This window comes from Esox lucius, chromosome 1, assembly GCF_011004845.1.
Source record: "Esox lucius isolate fEsoLuc1 chromosome 1, fEsoLuc1.pri, whole genome shotgun sequence".
NCBI classification, from domain to species: Eukaryota; Metazoa; Chordata; class Actinopteri; order Esociformes; family Esocidae; genus Esox; species Esox lucius.
In genome coordinates, this window is record NC_047569.1 from 22,107,501 (window position 1) to 22,128,222 (window position 20,722).

Consider the following 20,722-nt stretch of genomic DNA (forward strand, 5'->3'; position numbering starts at 1 on the left):
AAACCTGTAGCTAAAATGTACGACTGTATGCTCAGCATGCCTACTTCCTGGTTTAGAGGAATACCAGTGCTGTTGAAGTTGTGGAGCCTGAACCCTGGAGTACAGACAGCCTCAGCTTCCTGACTAACATCCAGGTAAGCATCTCTTTGGTGACTCAGTCATCATTAGAATCCAGTGTGAATGAAAATCACTAAGTACTCCCCACATTAGACGGCAGGCCAAAGCCTGGAGGCCCTCAGGCAGAATGGGCACAACCATTAGTCAGCATTAACACTTAACACAGTCTTTAATATGCACTCATATTCCTGAGATCCCAAAACACTGACTTGGACCAGACGTGATTCCAACTATAGTTTACACAGTAGCCTCTCCTGAACAACCGTAAATCAATTCCAGTATCAACAGCAGATAAGAGGGTTCCATTTATTATACACACACTAGTAGGGTGTATATAGAAGCACTCAGAGAGCATTATTACAGCAATGGTATTCAGTGTTAGGACAAGGGCCCAGGTTGTTTATCCCTTCTAGTCACCTGTTAAATCCCAGGACAGGGCTAAGTACTGGCACATACACACAAATGTTACAAGCAAGCACACACACACCATGCACACCTCTCTCTCTCTCTCTCTCGCACACACACACACACACACACACACAAACACGCAAATGCACATTGAGTATACTGAGAATAGTGTGGTCATCGATGTCTCCTGCTCATATTCTGAGAAGTGCCGCAGCCTTGTCTTGCTGTGTGCGTGTGTTTGCGAGTGCTGACGAGAGGCGGTAACTGTGGCAACAGCAGCGGTGGAGCTGCTGGTGCTCCTATCTCCTGTCCCTGCCCACTGATACCCATCTCTCTCTCTCTCTCTCTCTTCCCGTTAGGGAGAGTGAGTCATGATGCTGATCAGCTTCCTGCGTACATCAAATCACTGACTCACATCATCCCAAACTCTGTGTATCTTTCTGCATGTGTGTGTGCGTGTGTGTCTGTGCTTGCTTACGACATGTAGACAAATATACAGTTTCTGATAAAATAATTCACAATAACCTGAATGCTAAATGAAACCGTTATTAACTAAGTTAATTGACAATGTATTGTATCCAGTCTAACAGAGCTCATCTATATTTAAACAAGCATTATACTTCAGCTTATCTGTTTTACACTGATGACTGGCTCATTCTTGAGGAACTTGAAAACCCGATGACAGATGACCAGATGACAGCTGATATTAACTGAAAAGCCCTGGCATCACTGGGTTTCACAGTCTGTTCATATGACATGGACTATACATGGGAAACATTAGTAAGGCTCAGAGATACACTAACCCCAACATATTCTAAATGTGTGAATTGACATGTAAGACACCTGTTTCCCACGAAACCGTCTGCTGTTGTGTCGGGGCTTGAGTATGAGTGGTGGAACGTCTAAAATTGCTCATGTGTATTTCCAGCCTCCCACTCAATCACACACACACACACACACACACACACACGCACACACACACACCAAACAGACCAGGTCGTAGCAAGAGTTAAGAAGGCTAAAATAAACCACAAGAACTCACCACGAGCATCTCCCAGTCAGCTGGCAATTCTAAACTCTGGTGAGAAAAATGAGAAACTGACTAACAAAGCCACAAAATACAGACTCTTGTGTGCGCGCGCACACACACACATAGACACACACAACCTGTCCTGTCCATCTCTCCATGTGTTTGTATGTGCATCCTTGTAGAGGTGGAGGGTTGTAATGAGACGAAGGTGGGATCTAGGAGCCTCCAGAATTAACTATCAGAAGCAGATCAGGACAGTATGGAAGAGTCACCACACCAGCTCAGCAACAACACAGCTGCTTTGGCAAAGAGCTGAACCATCTCTTAGATTGAGCACCATACAATGATGGCACAGGAATGAAGAGTAATGACACAATCAACATTCAGATATATACTTTTTTTTAAGTTGGATGATCTTACTGTTCGTCATGTGTATGTATATTATGTGTTGGGAATGACTAATCATAGAGACAGGGTGTGTGCATGAATAAAAAATGCATACACACAGGCATTCCTCCTTTGCCACAACCCAGTTACTGCCTCAACACATCATTGAAAGGCCAGAGACGGGGTGAAAGAAAAGGTAAATGTGCATGTATGTGTGTGTGTCTGTATGTTAATTTGTGCCATAAAGTCTTAGCACACTTCGAGGAACGGCTAACCACAGAGTTAAAAGCAGGCCAGTGACCCTGATAAGAGCACACTCAGAGGACCAGATAAGGGTGCCAAAACATAGCCCCACCTCTTTCTACACCGATAGAGCAGAAGATAAGCGTGAGTGTTCAGCTGCTCAGCACATCTGTAGCATATGTCTGATCCATGATCTAAGCCACTAAACTATCCAGAGACCACCACATTACTTATACCCACAGCCATGATCCTCTCTATAGATCCACTCACCTATCCATAGACCCAATCACCTATCCATAGACCCACTCACCTATCCATAGACCCACTCACCTATCCATAGACCCACTCACCTATCCATAGACCCAATCACCTATCCATAGACCCAATCACCTATCCATAGACCCACTCACCTATCCATAGACCCACTCACCTATCCATAGACCCAATCACCTATCCATAGACCCACTCACCTATCCATTGACCCAATCACCTATCCATAGACACTATCACCTCTCTACAGATCTACTCCCCTATCCATAGACCTAATCACCTATCCATAGACACTATCACCTCTCTACAGATCAACTCCCCTATCCATAGACCCAATTACCTGTCTACAGATCTACTCCCCTATCCATAGACCCAATCAACTCTCTACAGATCTACTCCCCTATCCATAGACCCAATCACCTCTCTACAGATCTACTCCCCTATCCATAGACCCAATCACCTATCCATAGACCCAATCACCTCTCTACAGATCTACTCCCCTATCCATAGACCTAATCACCTATCCATAGACCCAATCACCTGTCTACAGATCTACTCCCCTATCCATAGACCCAATCACCTATCCATAGACCCAATCAACTCTCTACAGATCTACTCCCCTATCCATAGACCCAATCACCTCTCTACAGATCTACTCCCCTATCCATAGACCCAATCACCTATCCATAGACCCAATCACCTCTCTACAGATACACTAACCTAGCCATAAACCCAATCACCTCTATACAGATCCACTCACCTATCCATAGACCCAATCACCTCTATACAGATCCACTCACCTATCCATAGACCCAATCACCTATCTATAGAACCACTCACCTACCCATAGACCCAATCACCTCTCTACAGATCCCCACCCCTATCCATAGACCCAATCACATTTCTATAGATCCAATCACCTATCCATAGACCAATTCACCTCTCTACAGATCCACTCCCCTATCCATAGACCCAATCACCTCTCTACAGATCAACTAACCTAGCCATAGACCCAATCACCTCTCTACAGATCCACTCCACTATCCATAGACCCAATCACCTCTCAATATATCCACTCACCTATCCACAGACCCAATAAGCTCTAGATCCTCCCACCTATCTGTAAACCCATCCACCTCTCTATAGACCCACACACATCTCTGTAGACCCACTCATCTATCTCTAAACATACCCACATCTCTGTAGACCCACTCATCTATCTCTAAACATTCCCACATCTCTGTAGACCCACTCATCTATCTATAAACATCAATCAGAACTGACTGTTGTGGAAAACAAATTGATTAGAATGCACTTTGTAATCTTTCTTAAAATGTCAGCATCTAAATGACGAAAATGTCAAATGTATGTCCATCTCTATGGACCAGAGATCATAATAACCAATGTGAGTTGCTTAGTAAGAACTTGTCAGGTTAACACATTTCCAAATTATTTTGTCTGTGAGTGTGTGTCTGAATGTGCCTGACAGTGATCAACAGACACGGAGGCAGGTTCAAAGACAGAGAGACAGAAACACAGACCGACAGGGAGACAGACACAAACAAACAAAGAGACAGACACAAACACATACAGAGATACATACACTAACAATATAAATAGATAAAGACAGAGACAGAGAGAGAGAGAGAGAGCAAGACAGGCAGACGGACACAGAGACAGAAAGACAGAAACAGGGTAATTAAGTAATTAAACATGAAATAATGTTTCTAATTCAGTTAAATAAGTAAACAGTATGAAACAATTCCCATATAATATTTAATGATATCTGGTCCCTGGCTATGAACACACTCCAGGAGTGTCTCAGGGAATACAGAATACCTTTCCATTTCATGCCTACACAGTTGAACATGCGTGAAACACAGTTTGACCTTTGAAACCGAAAACATAAAATCTAAGCTGGTATTTTAAACAATAAAACCTGGCCTTTAGGAGATTCCCTAGTGCCCTTATAAGACAATAGGGTCAAGCATCCAATGATAAACATATGATATAACAAAAACACTGACTGAATGACTTAAAACAGTGGTCCCCAACCACGGTCCCCCTAACTGTACACATTTTCATTGTAGCCCTAGCCAAGCACAGCTGACTCATCTTGTCAACTAATTATCAGGCTTTCATTGAGTTGAATTGGGTGTGCTTGTCCAGGGCTACAACAAAAATGTGTGCTGTTGAGGGTACTTGAGGACTGGAATTAGAAACCACAGACTTAAAACATTACAATCATTCAGAACCCAAGATAGGGAAAATGAATGGCATGGTTTTCTAGAGGGCCGTTGATGTGACTGTTTTGCATGCGTTTTCAGGAGAAAATGTTTTAACGCTAAATAAAGCAATGCTATTTTGCATCATCTACCCTGTACACTTTTCCTATTAATGTATCATAAATATAACAGTTTTCACATTTATACAGAACAAAACTCTATACTCTCCTGTAAAAAAAAAACATAGAAATTCCAGAATACCAGTATATATATATATATATATATATATATATATATATATATATATATATATATATATATATATATATATATATACTTTTTTTTTTTAAGTATAGTGCAAAGATATGGTCAACCACGCCCCGGATGGAAAGTGGTCATAAATGGAGAGATACAAGGTATGAAGCGACGCTGGCTGATGCTTTGAGATTGTATCATTTGGCTTCATGCATTCATATTTCTTGTTAAGGAGGCCCATGACATTTACGGCAGGAAGAGGGCTTTCCAAGGGTTTGAGGGCATGGCAGTACTAGTGGAGCTGAGCCTGGGGCCAGGACTGGGACTGGGCCCCTGGGAATTGATACGACGTACTGGAGCCAGAAGCCTCTGCCCTGACACTCAGACACACACACACACACACACACACACACACAGGAATGCATGCATGCACACAAACAAGCATGCGCATAAAACACACAAAAAGGAATGCACGCAGGCACCCATGTAAATGGATGTGCACGCACACACACAACCTCTTCCTGCCAACAGCAGCGGGTTCCTCTGGATGGGGAGAATTCGGCAGTCATTCTAGACAAGAAAAATAAGACAGCTAAACTACAGAGGGGTTACACACACACTCATTAACACACAGCCTGGCGTTTGGCACACACACACACCTTCACACTATCACATGCAACATCTCCCTCAGGGAATAAATGAAGGGTAATCCTGAAGCCTCCTTTTAGCTCCCTCTTTGGATAGAAAATGGGGTGTGTCACAGATGAGTTACACTTGTGGTATGCTGGTATTCCATAGATTATAACGAAGCACAGAAGATCCACCATGGTTACACCGCCACTCATTCGGCTGGTGTTTCAATAGGGGAACAACCATGTGACCCCTACAGAGAGTGCACTGACAGGGCAGAGGTCAGGAGTACTTTTATATTGGCAGTGGAGCACAGCAGATATACCTAACCACACAGCTGACCACAGCACTTCTGCTACCTCTTCTAGGACAAAAGGTCTTCTTCAAAGTTATGTTCGAGCTACTTTCACTTCTATCAAAAAATTTCCTCTGCGTGGAGACTTGACATTATGTCAGAATATACTTTTCTTGCTTTAGTAAACTCTTTGCAGTGTATCACAGTTGGTGACCATACCTTTTCATGACCACAGTCAATCCACGTTGTCACAGCAACAGTATCTAAAAACAGTTTAGTAATGTCTCATGTCTTGCCTTTCCATCAGAGAAAAAGATCACAAATATAAACTTGGGAATTAGAAATGGCAGAGATTATTAAGGCAGAATTGGCAATGGATCAAAGTGGTTAACATTTGAGTCTATCCATAAAACAGTGCTATAAAAGCTTTATCACGGGATCCATTAATACATTCACACCCAAATAAAAGTCAACACCCTTGAGAAACGTGATTTAACTGTTTCTCTGTGTGCACATGTGAAGTGAAACCAGTCACAAGGACAGCAATACAGCACACCACAAACCATCAGCTAAAGGTCTTGATCCTGTAGTACAGGGTGTTGTCTAGCCATCAGCTAAAGGTCTTGATCCTGTAGTACAGGGTGTTGTCCAGCCATCAGCTAAAGGTCTTGATCCTGTAGTACAGGGTGTTGTCCAGCCATCAGCTAAAGGTCTTGATCCTGTAGTATAGGGTGTTGTCTAGCCATCAGCTAAAGGTCTTGATCCTGTAGTACAGGGTGTTGTCTAGCCATCAGCTAAAGGTCTTGATCCTGTAGTATAGGGTGTTGTCTAGCCATCAGCTAAAGGTCTTGATCCTGTAGTACAGGGTGTTGTCCAGCCATCAGCTAAAGATCTTGATCCTGTAGTATAGGGTGTTGTCTAGCCATCAGCTAAAGGTCTTGATCCTGTAGTACAGGGTGTTGTCCAGCCATCAGCTAAAGGTCTTGATCCTGTAGTATAGGGTGTTGTCTAGCCATCAGCTAAAGGTCTTGATCCTGTAGTACAGGGTGTTGTCTAGCCATCAGCTAAAGGTCTTAACCCATGGGTTCAGAGCCACTGTAGGTATAAGCACAGTCATTAAGGGCCCCTATACGAACATTATATGTTAAGTTGAGTCACAATCACTGATGACACTCAACTAAACCATCTCTGCTAATTCACTTTTGATTAAAAAGACAATCTAAATATTTACAAAAGTTGTCCTCTTTCTAAACAATACATCATGTCAAAATTCCTCTCAGATGTTTGAGTGTTGGCTGTTACATTTATAAATGAAATGCTGCACCTCCACATGTTTTCCCAGTAGCTCAAGGTTAAAAAATGGAACTCGTTAAGTAACCCAGAAAACAAGCTGGATTGTGGGTCAGTTACAGTCTGAGCAACTGGGCATCTTTAAAACACACAGGAATTAGCCTTTTAATTGAATTTGAATTAAATTGAGTATAATAGTGAAGTATAAATTGTATTCAAATGTCAGTATATTTTACTGTACACATCAGCAAAATAATAATTCTGATACATGAAAATGATTACAGTGTTCATATTTATGATAATCACAATGTTAGTCTAATGCTAATCTGCCTTGCCACAACCTAACTGCCCAAAATATTTATAGCTGAACAGTTTCTCCAATAAAAACATATCTTGCTTGTCTATAGGTTCTATTAGTAGTTGCCTACAACAGCATCCAAACCGATTATCTTGTAGTACCAGTTTCAGAACCTTGGCGCAATAGCTTAAAATGTGGCTATTGGGTAGAATACATAATTAAATGAAAATAATCCGTTCTAGACCCTGTATCCTTCACTAAAGTGAATACATTTCAGTGAAACGTGCTCATCTTCGCCTTATCCTTTAGGGCTGGCCCAAAACAGTTGCTAGGGAGACAACATGAGAATGTTCAAACATGTCTTCCTTCATTATTATAAATGACGGATATAAGAATATAAGGACTTAAACTAAGTTGCCTTCGATATCCTTACATTTGAAAAGATAATTAAAAACCAATAGAATTTTGCTTGAGTCAGCTGATGGGGCTTATGTGTGGGACTGAAACAGCAGCGGCAGGCGAGAAAAGCCCCTGACCTCTTCGTTGATCGCTGGATGCCTGTGTGGCTTCCCCCCTGGTCTCTGCTTCCCTGTCTGCAGGGGAAGTGTGACGGTGCCAGGCTGCACTAGTTTATGAGCTGGTCTCAACCAAACTCGCCACATTCCCACCGGCTGCAGGCAAGTGGATGTGACTCTGGCCATGAAGCAACAACAGCCAGACCGCAAGTCACGAGCACATACACACACACAGACACACGCACACGCACACACACACACACACGGAAAGTTGTGTATATCTATCCTTGTGGGGACCAGAAAACTAAAATGTCCATGCTTCCAAACCAAACACTAAACTTAACCTCAATAGCATTACCTAAACTTAACATAGCCCTAATGACTAACCCCAATCCATATTCCTTAAACCTTAAAGAAACATGTACTTGAACACTAGCCTTAATTGTAAGTTTGACCCTAAACCAAACCCTATTTTACCTAACCTGGAAACTGACAAAGTCATCATGGAGACCAGCAAAATATTCTAATAATGTAACATGATTAAAATGTAAAAGGACTATTCCCCAATCAAATACTTTTCTGGTACTATAGAGGTTAGCAGTCTTGGCAAATCTGCCAATTGATCCACCAAATACCATTGCTAGATATTGAATGACTTGCTTGCTGTAATTGTTTTGATGATGGCAAAGAAGAGGAGCCATATTCTGATATCCATTTGGAAATCATATTTTGGCAAGACCAAGGCATGTCTTTCACTTCTTTCTAAGCTCTCTTGGTGCTACACATTAAGATGCATCAAATTGTACACATAAATAAATACCACAATGGTATTGAAATATAAATATATGTCTGATTGCTCTTATTAATGTGAATAGTCCTACAGAGCTCAAATGATTGAAACATTTCACATGTTGTCTTGCTCTAGGGTGTGATATAACATTTCATGTGTTGTCTTGCTCTATGTTGTGATTTAACATTTCATGTGTTGTCTTGCTCTATGTTGTGATTTAATATTTCATGTGTTGTCTTGCTCAATTTTGTGATTGAAACATGTCCCGTGTTGTCTTCCTCTATGTTGTGATTGAAACATTTCACATGTTGTCTTGCTCTATGTTGTGACTGAAACATTTCATGTGTTGTCTTCCTCTATGTTTTGATTGAAACATTTCACGTGTTGTCTTCTTCTATGTTGTGATTGAAACATTTCACGTGTTGTCTTCTTCTATGTTGTGATTGAAACATTTCACGTGTTGTCTTCTTCTATGTTGTGATTGAAACATTTCACGTGTTGTCTTCTTCTATGTTGTGATTGAAACATTTCACGTGTTGTCTTCTTCTATGTTGTGATTGAAACATTTCACGTGTTGTCTTCTTCTATGTTGTGATTGAAACATTTCACGTGTTGTCTTCTTCTATGTTGTGATTGAAACATTTCACATGTTGTCTTGCTCTATGTTGTGATTGAAACATTTCACATGTTGTCTTGCTCTATGTTGTGATTGAAACATTTCATGTGTTGTCTTGCTCTATGTTGTGATTGAAACATTTCACATGTTGTCTTGCTCTATGTTGTGATTGAAACATTTCATGTGTTGTCTTGCTCTATGTTGTGTCTGTACCTAAGGTGACCTATTATCCCCTGACCTGTACTAAGCAACTCTCTCTCTCTCGCTCTCTCTTTTCTGCCAACCAAATCCAATCCAATGGGTCTGGTTCAGCAGAGGACACTGCTGAACCAGACCCAATCAAGTCCCAAATTGGCCTATGAGTTTAGATCAAACAAAGTGCACTAAAAATAGGACAGTTGGCCATTTGGGACACATACAGAATCAGAGTAATGCTGACCCCCCCCAGAGGTCAAACCTCTATGTTCTCACTGAGGCCAAATCATGTTCACTAACAACATTAAATGATACTGAGATTTATGAGGGAGGGACAGGAAGAATTCCAGTGGTTGCTCACATGGCTCCTAGACAAGGACTCCTTGTTTAAGAGATATAAAAGGGATTGAACGTATCATCTTTGGACGAAGGACAGACATTTCTTTAGAACTGGTTCAGCAATGCCACAGTGTGGTGGCCAAACGAATTAACGATGACTGTCGATGAAGTAACTTTGGTGATTCAAACAGTGTTATCCTTTTCTCGAGCAGACACTGTAGCCGAGAATGGGAGACACCCAAAAGAGACACTCCTATAACGGGTGTGCTGGCATATCCTTCCTGTGAGGTTGTGAGGTTGACCAGAGATTACACACCCAGGACTGGTGGTGAGGGGACAGCTGTGCGGCAGCAGCCAGCCAACCAGCAGTGGTTGGATCAGAACACTAAATCATCTCATATCTGCTCCTCCAATCGTAATTATCCAACCACTATCTTTAGGAGCAATGTCACTGAAGGAATGTACTACAAGATTACATTTCAACAAGTTGGAATATGCATGGGTATATATATATATATATATATATATATATATATATATATATATATATATATATATATATATATATAAATTCCAATCCAACAGGTCTGATTATATAGAGCTCAGAAAAGAATTAAGAGACCACTTTTCTTTCCTTTCCAAAAAAGTCGAAAAGGAAGGTTCTGAGTGAAGAACAGAAATTGAACACTTCTGTTCCTCACTCAAAACCTTCCTTTTCAACATTTTTGGAAAAGAAAGAAAAAGGTGCAGTGGTTCCGGAGAAATATATAGCTATATTCTGGATATATACAGTGGGGCAAAAAGGATGAGAGAGGCCTGTAATTTTCATCATAGGTACACTTCAACTATGAGAGACAAAATGAGGGGAAAGAAATCCAGAAAATCACATTGTAGGATTTTTTATGATTTAATTGGTAGATTCCTCAGTAAAATAAGTATTTGGTCACTTACAAACAAGCAAGATTTCTGGCTCTCACAGACCTGTAACAACTTATTTAAGAGGCTCCGCTTGTTACCTGTATTAATGGCACCTGTTTGAACTTGTTATCAGTATAAAAGACACCTGTCCACAACCTCAAACAGTCACACTCCAAACTCCACTATGGCCAAGACCAAAGAGCTGTCAAAGGACACCAGAAACAAAATTGTAGACCTGCACCAGGCTGGGAAGACTGAATCTGCAATTGGTAAGCAGCGTGGTGTGAAGAAATCAACTGTGGGAGCAATTATAAGAAAATGGAAGACATACAAGACCACTGATAATCTCCCTCGATCCGGGGCTCCACGCAAGATCTTACCCCGTGGGGTCAAAATTATCACAAGAACGGTGAGCAAACATCCCAGAACCACACGGGGGGACCTAGTGAATGACCTGCAGAGAGCTGGGACCAAAGTAACAAAGGCTACCATCAGTAACACACTACGCCGCCAGGGACTCAAATCCTGCAGTGCCAGACGTGTCCCCCTGCTTAGGCCCACTCCTCCACACAGACCTTCTCCAGATCCTTCAGGTTTCGGGGCTGTCGCTGGGCAATAAGGACTTTCAGCTCCCTCTAAAGATTTTCTATTGGGTTCAAGTCTGGAGACTGGCTAGGCCATTCCAGGACCTTGAGATGCTTCTTACAGAGCCACTCCTTAGTTGCCCTGGGTGTGTGTTTTGGGTCGTTGTCATGCTGGAAGAACCAGCCATGACCCATCTTCAATGCTCTTACTGAGGGAAGGAGGTTGTTGGCCAAGATCTCGCGATACATGGCCCCATCCATCCTCCCCTCAATACGGTGCAGTCATCCTGTCCCCTTTGCAGAAAAGCATCCCCAAAGAATGATGTTTCCACCTCCATGCTTCACGGTTGGGATGGTGTTCTTGGGGTTGTACTCATCCTTCTTCTTCCTCCAAACACAGAGTTTAGCTCTATTTTTGTCTCATCAGACCACATGACCTTCTCCCATTCCTTCTCTGGATCATCCAGATGGTCATTGGCAAACTTCAGACAGGCCTGGACATGTGCTGGCTTGAGCAGGGGGACCTTTGCGTGCGCTGCAGGATTTTAATCCATGACGGCGTAGTGTGTTACTAGTGGTTTTCTTTGAGATTGTGGTCCCAGCTCTCTTCAGGTCATTGACCAGGTCCTGCCGTGTAGTTCTGGGCTGATCCCTCACCTTCCTCATGATCATTGATGCCCCACAAGGTGAGATCTTGCATGGAGCCCCAGACCGAGGGAGATTGACCGTCATCTTGAACTTCTTCCATTTTCTGATAATTGCACCAACAGTTGTTGCCTTCTCACCAAGCTGCTTGCCTATTGTCCTGTAGCCCATCCCAGCCTTGTGCAGATCTACAATTTTATCCCTGATGTCCTTACACAGCTCTCTGGTCATGGCCATTGTGGAGAGGTTGGAGTCTGTTTGATTGGGTGTGTGGACAGGTGTCTTTTATACAGGTAACGAGGTCAAACAGGTTCAGTTAATACAGATAATGAGTGGAGAAGGGCTTCTTAAAGAAAAACTAACAGGTCTGTGAGAGCCAGAATTCTTACTGGTTGGTAGGTGATCAAATACTTATGTAATGCAATAAAATGCAAATTAATGATTAAAAAAATCATACAATGGGATTTCTCCCCACTGTACACATATACATACATACATATATATATATATATATATATATATATATAGAGAGAGAGAGAGAGAGAGAGAGAGAGAGAGAGAGAGAGAGAGAGAGAGAGAGAGAGAGAGAGAGAGAGAGAGAATATTAAAAGTCTACACACCCCTGTTAAAATGCCAGGTTCTTGAGATGTAAAAGAATGAGACAAAGAACTTTTTCCACCATTAACGTGACTTATAACGTGAACATTTCAATTGAACAACAAACAGAAATCTTTAAGGGGGAAAAATAAAAAACTCACAATAATCTGGTTGCATAAGTGTGCACACACTTAAAATAATACTTTGTTGAAGCACCTTTTGATTTTATTACAGCACTCAGTCTTTTTGGGTAGGAGTCTATTAGCAAGATTTGCCCACTCTTTGCAAAAGCACTCCAAATCTGTCAGATTGCGAAGACATCTCCTGTGCACAGCACTCTTCAGATCAACCCACAGATGTTCAATTGGAATCAGGTCTGGGCTCTGGCTGGGCCATTCCAAAATGATAATCTTCTTCTGGTGAAGCCATGCTTTTGTGGATTTGGATGTGTGCTTTGGGTCGTGCTGAAAGGTGAACTTCCTCTTCAGCTTTCTAAAGGACGCCTGAAGGTTTTGTGCCAAAATTGCCTGGTATTTGGAACTGTTCATAGTTCCCTCCACCCTGACTAAGGACCCGGTTCCAGCTGAAGAAAAACAGCCCCACAGCATGATGCTGTCACCACCTTGAGTCACTCTGGGTGTGGTGTTCTTTGGGTGATGTGCAGTGTTGTTTTTGCGCCAAACATACCTTTTGGAATTATGACTAAAATGTTCAACCTTGGTTTCATCAGACCATAACACATTTTCCCACATGCTTTTGGGGGACTTAAAGTTTGTTTTTGCAAACTTCAGCCAGGCTTGGATGTTTTTCTTTGTAATAAAAGCCTTTGTCTTTCCACCCTACCCCATAGCCCATTCATAAGAATACGGGAGATTGTTGTCATATGTAGCACACAGCCAGTACTTGCCAGATATTCCTGCAGTTCCTTTAATATTGCTGTAGGCCTCTTGAAAGCCTCCCTGACCAGTTTTCTTCTCGTCTTTTAATACATTTTGGAGGGATGTCCAGTTCTTGGTAATGTCTCTGTTGTGCCATATTTTCTCCACTTGATGATGACTGTCTTCACTGTGTTCCATGGTATATCTAATGCTTTGGAAATTATTTTGTACCCTTCGCCTGACTGATATCTTTCTACAATGAAATCCCTCTGATGGTTTGGAAGCGGACCATGGCTTTTGGTTTGAGATGCAACTAAGAAAATGTCAGGAAAATCCTACTAGAACAGCTAAACTTTATTTGTGATTAATCAGAGTCACTTTAAATGATGGCGGGTGTGTAATGAATTCTATTTAACATGTGTTTGAATGTGATTGGTTAATTCTGAACACAGCCACAGCCACAGTTATAAAAGGGTGTGCACACTTATGCAACCAGTTTATTGTAAGGTCCCTATTTTTGCCCCTCGAAGATTTCAGTTTGTTTTTCAGTTGAATTGTTCACATTATAAGTGGATAAATGATGATTTATCTTTGTCTCATTCTTTTACATCACAAAAACATGGCATTTTAATAGGGGTGTGTAGACTTTTTATATACATATATATACACACACACATATATATATATATATATATATACCAATTGTTTTGGACAGGGGTGTCCAAGCAGTACCAGTAGGGCAGAGTGTCTGCAGGTTTTTGTTTTTTCCTATAAATTGGTTCCCAGTTCAGACCTAAACAACCAGGTGAGGGTAGAAACTAACCAATTAGTAACCTAATTAGTCAATCAATTACAAAGTGAAAGCGAAAACCTGCAGACACTTGGCCCTCCATGGAACTGTTTGGACACCCCTGCTCTAGGATTAGTGTTCAACAGACATGTTTTTGGCCTAATGTTATCAAGTCTTATCATATGAAAGTGGTTATGGGTAGTACGGGGGAAGTTTTTTTTTAACCTTAAGTGAGGATAAATATGAATGAATGTAAATATGCGAAAGTGCTGTTCTCTTTAGATACAAAAGTCAATATGTATCAGTTAAAGTCAGTAGTTTATGCACAAACTTTGGTTCCAGCGCATTTAAATGGAAGCTCATATTTGACTCAACAGTACAGTGTAAACCTAGCATTTCCTTCAGACTGACACTGACATCTAATGGTGAAATCGGTAAATCTCACTTCTACAAGATACAATCGAGCCAAAGCATAAACAAAGAACTTGTTAAAAGAGAAATCATTTGAAGTATTATTCTGAATTCCTGTCATTCATCTGATAGAACTGTAGATCCTAAAGGTTTACAAAAGCCTTGACCATGAAAGCAGCCAGCCGTCCCTGTATTCACTGTATTCATTTTTACACATCTTTTGGCTTTAAAGATTTTATTTTAACTGAACATTACTTCCAATGCACAGATGTAACACTCAAACTCTGGAATTGTCTCAAACTGATGTTATTGGTGGTGATAGTAACCCATGCATCCCAAAGATTACAGCGCACTCGCTACACTCGCTGCAGTGCTTTATGGAGAGAAAAAAAGAAGGAAAAAATAGCATCTTGCACAGTCAAGGTTAGACTGAGCAGAGAATATACTGATGTGTGTGCAGGGAGAGGTGTGTTGTGCATATAGGGGAGAGGGAGGGAAGGGTGACTCATCAAGATGAGTCATGTGCTTTGTGTGTGGACCCGGGGAGGGTAACAGTCAGGACAGAGTGGACTGCTGCATGTACCAGAGGAACAAAGAATATGAGAGAATTTACTGAAAAGATTCAAGAGCAAAATATTACAGTTACTGTACGTGGCACACAGACCATAAGCAGATTCAGACAGAGATGTATGAAGGATTCAGCTAGGAATTGATTTGAATGTTGTGACTCTGGTGCTCGAACCAGGGCTTTGTACCGTCATTTTCAGGGGCCGAAATGACAAAAAATGGGACCCCTGGATATACGCCAGCAACAGAGCGGATGTTGGGCACCATGGACCCGTCGGCTTCTACACGCTGTCAGCTTCAGCAATGTGCATCACGAACGACAGATGTCAGACTGAGGGAATGACATGTAATGGGCAAAAAGGGCACTTGTTGAGTCTGGGGGGAAAGGAGCAGGTGCTCAAACATCCTGGGGTTTATCCGTGCAAATAATGGACATGCACTGTTTATCTGTCACCAGCACGTGCTCCTGCAAGAACTAAAACATTAAATTGTGAAATGTGAATAACCAACCCCACAACAGTGAAGCAGGGCTGGTGAGTTGGTGTCCGGTGTGGATAGTGATTGGTTCAACAGGCACACACTCGTCACCTGGACCAGCGAATCTGCCAGGAACATCTAGAGGACAAGGGCTTCAGGTAATCCTGCCTTTTAACTTACTGACCAATCAAAGGAGAAAGGTAAAGACAAGAGGCAGAAAGAAGCTGAGAGTACATGAGAGGCTGAGAGGAGATGGAATGTAGATGAGAAGCTGGGAAGAGTGGAGTGAGGACCTAAGACAGGAGCTGAGAGGAGAGTAGTGAGGAAGTGAGGAGAGAAGAGAGGAGCTGAGAGGAAGGAAAGGTGAGAGGAGAGATGAGAAGAGAGGAGCTGAGAGGAAGGAAATGTGAGAGTAGAGATAAAAAGAGAGGAGCTGAGAGGAAGGAAATGTGAGAGTAGAGATAAAAAGAGAGGAGCTGAGAGGAAGGAAAGGTGAGAGGAGAGATGAGAAGAGAGGAGCTGAGCAAAAAGGAGCTGAGGGGAGAGGAGAAGCAGGAAGTTGTTGAGAGGAGAAGACAAGAAGAGCTGAGAAGAGCAAGGAGTTAAGAGGAGGAGTGGAGAGTAAAGTGAAGCTGAAAAGAGAGAAGATCTGAGAGGAAACTATAGGGGAGAGGAGCCGAGAGTAAAGGAAAAGCAGAGAGGAGCTGAGAGGCTAGGAATGAGGAGAGAAGAGTCAAGAGGAGAGGAGTAAATTATGAAAGATTGATGATCAGTGGTTAAGAAGAGCAATACAGTACAGTATGTCAATAGAAGAAACTTGATACATTTCCACTACCTGCATACATTAACATATGAAAATAATGAAATAATAGACCCCAGTAGGTAAACTGGTCAAATGATGATACAGATGATGCTGTTTACTATACAGTTAGACTATTGAATAGTTCAGTCTTGAATATTATATTTTATATCAGCCTTTTCTGATCATATTTGCCTGGGGTGCAAATACTTCTGGAGGGCTCAGCATATACAGAGCCTTTCAGAAAGTGTTAAGACCCCTTTACTTTTGCATATTTTGTTGTGTTATATACTTAATTTTAATCTATTAAATGTGATTTTTGCCATGAACACACAATAACCTATAATGACAAAGCAAAACATTTTTTGGGGAAATTTGTAACAAATTATTGAAAAAGAAAAACTGACAAATCTAATGTACATAAGTCTTCAGAGCATTTGGCATCCTGTGTCCTTTGAGAACCCTTGAGATGTCTCTAGAACTTAATTTCAGTAAACATATTGGACAAGTTCCAACACTTCACAATGCATTGCAGAGCAAAAACCAAGCCATGAAGTCCAAGGTCTGTAGACCTCCGAGATAGAATTGGCTCAAGGCATAGGTCTGGGGGTGGTCATGAAAACAATTGGTAAAGCATTAAAGGTTCCCAGGTGCAAAGTGGGTTCCGTCATTATGAAATTTGAGTTTGTGTCCACCAAGACTAAGAGTAGCTGGCTAAGTGGGCAAGAAGGGTCTTGTTCGCGTTAGTGACTATTAACCCAATGGCCAAACTAATAGAGCTTTGGAGTGGCTCTGCAGAGATTGGAGACCCTGCCAGGAGTACAACCGTCTCTGCAGTACTACATCAATCAGGCCTTTATGTTAGAGTGGCTAGACGGAAACCACTACTAAGTAAAAGGCATATGAAATGCCACCAGAAGGCATGAAGAAAGAGATTATCTGGCCAGATGAGAGCAAAATCGAACAATTAGGCCTGAAGACGAAGCGCTAGATCTGGCTAAAAGAAGTGAAGCATGATGATGGGAGCATCATACTAGGGTACTGCTTCTCAGCTGCAGGGACTGATGAGAAACGATGAACTGAATAAAATAGAGACAGGTCCTTGAAGAAAACTTGATCCAGAGTGCACATGACTGTAGTCTGGGGTGAAAATTCCTCTTTCAGCATGATAACGACCAAAGCACACAGCCAAGACAACGCAGGAGTGGCTTTGGGAAAAGTATGTCCTTGAGAGGCTCAGGCGAAGCCTGGGCTTGATGCTCAATTGAACATCTGCGGGGAATTCTGAAGATTGCAGTTCACCAATGTTCCCCACCCAATCTTATCATTACTGGGAATCCACAGATTGATGAGATTTTTATTAATTTAGTCTATAGCACAATTTATTTTAAAGAAAGGTGTCTGAATACCTTCCGAAAGCTCTATATGTGTGTGTATATATCTATCTATATCTACACACACACACACACACATATAGAGTGTACAGGAAAAAAAACACAGAACATCAAAGCAGATCCCCAAGCCAGATGTGATTGGTGCTGCTTTACAGAAACCCCAGGCTTAGCCCTGGGCTATTCTCTGCCCCAGGCTAAGGTGCAGTGTGAACATGCCTAGTGTGTTCAGTAGAAGAAGGTTAAGGGTCTAACCTGCAGTAAGAGTAAAGGCGGTGGGGTTCGATACGATACAAAAGATTACGCCCAAAGAATCAAAGGAAAGTGCTAGCAGGGAGGAAAAGCAGGCCGTGACGTACTTCCTTTTCATGATTCATCCATAATTCACAACCCCTCCAAAGACTTAGCGTGTGTATGTATAAGGAACTAGCCAACACTATGTTTAATAGGGCATTACTTATTGATGACAACCTCATCAGTTTTTTAAAACACATTTCCAACATCTTACGTTTCTCTCTGAGATAACTATGATTGTAGTTCTATAATGAGGAATGTGCTAGACTCAGAGAGTATACTTTGGCTGCCCCCATAGTAGAACAGCCTTTTACTTCAAATTGAACTATTTTGGGTTCCATGTAGAAGGTTCTACTCTGAATCAAAATGGTTCCACCTTATTCAAAAATGTTCCCCCACAAGAATGGCCAAATAACCAATTTGAAACTATTCAGCTTGAGAGTGTATAGCCGTTATGAAAATGGTAGTTAGGTTAGGAAAACATGGGAATACGTTATTTGGTGTAGGACTTCCACATGGGGAAAACTTACAATGAGGAGACAAGACTGGAGAGAGGCCTAAAGGAAATTAAACCAAAAAAAGAAAGTTAGCAGTATGGTAGCATTGTTAATAAGTGAATAACAATAACAATACACTGTACATAGACAATCAACAAAACACAAAAGAAAGAATTTAAAGAACAACAATGGTGTGCATCCCGCCTTCAGAGCTCCCATAACAATAGCCTACCATCACCACAAATGGGTGAAACCTTAAGACAGGATAGCATCGGACCCTGCATCCCATTGTGAAGTTGGCTCTGAAGCTAGCAGGGTCAGTGCTGATTGGCCCCTGGATGGTAAACCATGTGGCATTGGAGGGCCAGTAGGGGGCACCATTCCCTCCAGTGCAAGGTTCAAATCTTAAATGCTCCAGGGTTGTGAAGGTGACTATGCCCTATTTTGAGTGCTGTCTTTTAGATTCAATTGGTGTCCCGATTCTCTGTAGGTACTAAAAAAACGAATAACATATATAATATTACTATCACAATACAATGTGGGAAAGTTCAAAGGTAAGAATACTTTTGAGAGCCACTGTAGGCCGTAGTGGACGGAGCACCGAGAGTATTCCGGAGGGCCAGTCAAATTGTGGGCTGGTGGACCAGGGGCCTATTATAAAAACGTGTTGTTTTGTCCTGGCCAATGTCGTTTCACTGGGGCCTGGATCGGGGACTGCTAGAACCCAGCCCATCGGTCAATTCTTCCAATGGCTGGGTCTCACTACCAGCCCTCATCTTTCCCACCCCACACACACAGCCTGACAGTGACAGGAAAGGTTGATGTGAGCAATAAACAGAACAGAGAAAGAGTAGATAGCACAACAACTTCAAGGTGTTGGATACAGTAGGTCTTTGTGTTGGACGTAGCCACATTTAGAAGATGAACCGACTTATTCAGTATAGGTGCTACCCAGGCACCTATGCTAGTGCTGCTGCCAGGCTGTACAGTGACCCGCCATGGAGACGAGGATGCCACAGCAAAAGTAGACGGCACCAGTAGATACAAGTCAGTCGGGGATTGTTAGCCTCCTATTTGCGCGAGCGAGAAAAAGAGCGGTAGGAACTTATTGGGATGGATATGAAGATAAGAATACATCATTACTGTGCTATAGATATAAGCTAGCTAGCTAATGTCCTAAAGTAAGTTCGCTATTACAGTGCCGATTGGTTAGTTCATTAATGTAACCAGTCTGCGCATCAGCTAGTCAAAGTAACTTCAAGCCCTACTCCTTAGCTTGTGTTGAATGTGTAGCTACATGAACTTGTGTTCTCAGAAGTAATTACATCTCTGCAATACCTTTGACATTTAGATTTGAATCTTGTTTGGGGTATAACTTTGTTTATGGCACGATAAACAGTCCCTTCTGAGTGTGTCTGTTAAGCAACAAAAGAATCTGGCGGTTAAATTTAATTCAGTTTCCGTATCATTGAAGCTTTGCTACTTACATGAGTAGGTCCTTGATACACCAGTCCTTTTATTAATGATCAATTCATATCCAGGTTGATGATGGTTCCAGGTTAGCTGCAGTGGAGGAAGCGAGGGCCAGGTAGAGCAATGGATACTGAATCTGAGCTGTTGAGAAAACCGCTCCTCAAACGAGGTGGCCAGGAAATGTTTTTCTTTTAATTTCCCTGGTTCATGATGGAAGCTATGTAGTGTTGTGAGGCTGTTCTTAGTGGGTAACAGCCCCCTTCGATTCTCACAGCTCTTCTAAATCGTTGGTTCCCAACGACGGTCCTCAAGTATCCCCAACAGTACACATTTTCATTGTAGCCCCAGCCAATCACAGCTGATTCAACTTGTCAACTAATTATCAGGCTCTCATTGAGTTGAATTGGGTGTTCTCCAGGCTCCAACAGAAATGTGTGCTGTTGGGGGTACTCGAGGACCGGAGTTGGGAACAACTGTTCTAAATCAAGGATGCCTGTA

General features: G+C 41.9%; 1 long non-coding RNA gene across 1 annotated transcript; it reads right to left on the reverse strand.

Moving 5' to 3' along the window:
* Positions 1-5,044: 5,044 nt before the first annotated feature.
* Positions 5,045-20,508, reverse strand: LOC117594398. Its single transcript, XR_004575694.1, has 3 exons — positions 20,239-20,508; positions 18,785-18,811; positions 5,045-6,955 (listed from the first exon to the last, which is right to left on the reverse strand). It is a non-coding gene; the product is annotated as an uncharacterized LOC117594398 (long non-coding RNA).
* Positions 20,509-20,722: the final 214 nt, after the last annotated feature.